General features: G+C 34.3%; 1 pseudogene; it reads right to left on the bottom strand.

Annotated features, from left to right (window-relative positions):
• Nucleotides 1-2,533, bottom strand: part of LOC115871311 — a 20,950-nt pseudogene extending 18,417 nt beyond the window's left edge.
• Between the last annotated feature and the right edge of the window lie 211 nt (nt 2,534-2,744).

A 2,744-nucleotide genomic window follows, 5' to 3' on the forward strand; every position in this document is an offset into this window, starting at 1 on the left:
TCCTCCCCCATTGCCCAGCCTGATCCCATACAAAATTACATATATGAAATCTCACCATCAGGAGGGAACATGTGCATTTATCCATGGCAACATCTTGGGACTATATATTTCAAAAGTCCTAGCTAGTCCAGTGGACTTTCCCAAGGCTCTCATGCACATGGGAACCTTTAAAAATGGTTGATGTGTATGCAGGGGTAAGGGATATCAAGGTGGCCATGATAGCTGGTAAGAATTTCTTCCTCATAGTAATCTCTAAACAAAATTCTCTTGTGATGACCTATGTCTTACAAAAGTACATTGATATAGTAGCAGTCTATCAGTAGTTTTGGTCATATTATCTTTATTCCTATGGAAACTAGAAACACTACTTTAATAAAAAGGGTTCTTATAAAAATAGTAAGGGGTATTTTATTTGGCATTTTATTATGAAAACACAAATAATTCTACAGAAAGACTAATCTTAGAGTTGTGTTGAGAAGCATATGCATTTTGTTTTGTACTTGCTATACTTCAATTTATAGATTCTCTCTTCTTGTGTCCAAATTATGTCCAAACTATCCTGTTCTTATCTACTACAATTTTCATAAAAATTACTAAATGATTATTTTTTTTATAAACTGGACATAGTTGACACTACATTTTATTGTATAAAAATATATATATATTTAAAAATATGTGTGTGTAGGGTGGCATCAAAAGCTTATAAACATTTAAAATTATATTTTCATTCAATTTTTCCATGATCTTTTTGAAGCACCCTCAAATATGATTAGTTATAAATTTTCAAATTAAATAAGTAACTATTTGACATATCCTATTTTATTCACCACATGATTGCGTAAAATACTTCATTGCTCCTTGCAGAAATGTCTCAGCTTTTATCATTTTATTGCAAAGGACACTTTGTTTCCCTCCAGTGAATTTTTTATGTCATCGCTGCCTCTTTGTTTTGTTTCTAGAGAACTTTTTTTGTGCAGTGAAACAGCTCTGCTCTGTTTCTCTGTAACCCCAGGGGCCTCTGTTCTTTCTCTAGTTTTCCCCTTTATTTCCCTGTGGCTACACAGGGAATCAGACAAAAAAAAGGAACCAGACAAGTATTCTGTATAAAGTGTCTGCATTTAGAAGAGAAAATAAAACATACTATTTAACCACAAATAACAGAATGAATAAGTGAATAAATTCCTTAGAATCTTATAGATCAAGTGTTCAGGGAGTTGGCATATAGGGAACTACTTTAAATTTATGATGAGGGTCTCCATCATGTGAATCAGAAATTAAATAGGGCTTTGAAAGATTTAAACATATACTTTCTAGAGGAGAATTTTTTAGTTGAAGTACAGAAATAGGAAAATGTCTTTAAAATTAACTGAGGCATAGAACAGGTTTACATAAAACAAAATTTCATTGAAAAAATTCTGAAAATTCTGGTGGAACTCCAAAAATTGGCTATCAGTTTTTCATACTTTGGTGGCTTCTGTATTGTTGTGGTGTAGAAGCCACTGTTATTTCAAATATCAGCAAGGTGACCCAAAGTAAAAAGGTTTCAGCTGAACTTTGAAACTAAGAACAGACTATGAAGGAGATAAATTCCACTTCAGAGGAATTAGCCACTGAACTCCCTAGGGAAAAGCCCTATGGGTAGCATTGAAATATTTTCTGCTATTGAAAAACCTAATGAATAGAAGCAAAATAATGTTGAGGTAGTGCCAGATGCAGAGTCTCTCAGGTTAGAAGGCATTCAATAAGTAAATGAGAAAAAAGGGGGGAAAGGAAGTAAATGAGGAAGAGGTAATTTCTCAAAGTAGAATTGATCATAATGACATGGAGAAAGTAAAGCTTGCAGGAGTAAAACTTTGGGGAATTTTATTTGCTGATGGGGTATAACTCAAAATGGGAAGAAACAGCTGCCATCATTAATTAAAAATTGAAACTTGGATTGTATGAAGAATTAATATAGGAAAATTGAAGTCATTAAAAATTTAATGGAATGCTTAATGATCGCTAGTCTAGGTATTAGTGAAATGCACTGGACTGGTACTGGCCATTTTGAAAGAGAAATCATATGGTTTACTATGCTGGACTGACACAATCAAGAGGAATGACATTGAATCTTCAAAACGACACGTGTAGATATATCTTGAAGTACAACCAGCCTGTCTGTGATAGCATGGTGTCTATCTGAATTCAAAGAAATCCAATCAATACAACTGCTCTTCAAATTTATATACCAACCACTAAAAGTTGTTGTTGTTGTTATGTGCCAGTAAGTCATGTCTGACTCATCTTGACCCTATGCACAACAGAAAGAAACACTGCACATTCCTTCACCATACACACAATTGTCCATATGCCTGAGCCCAGTGTTGCAGTTCCTGTGTCAATCCATCTCTTTGAGAGCCTTCCTTTTTTTTACTGCCCTTCCTCTTTACCAAGCATAATGTCCTTCTCCAGAGACTGGTCTCTCCTGGAAAAATGTCCAAAGTATGTAAGACAAAGTCTTGTCATCCTTACCTCTAAGGATCATGCTGGCCATGTTTTTCCTGGTTTGTTCTTTTAAGAGTCCATGGTACTTTCTGTATTCCTCTCTAACATCACAATTCAAATTCACCGATCCTACTTTAGTCTTCTTTATTCAAAATCAAACTTTCACATGCATATGATACAGTTGAAAATACTATGGCTTGGGTCAGGTGTATCTTAATCCTCAATGTAATATTCTTGTCTTTTAATACTCTAAAGCAGTG

The sequence above is a fragment of the Echinops telfairi genome, unplaced genomic scaffold, assembly GCF_000313985.2.
Source record: "Echinops telfairi isolate 266 unplaced genomic scaffold, ASM31398v2 ScPeMD7_5426;HRSCAF=6270, whole genome shotgun sequence".
NCBI lineage: Eukaryota > Metazoa > Chordata > Mammalia > Afrosoricida > Tenrecidae > Echinops > Echinops telfairi.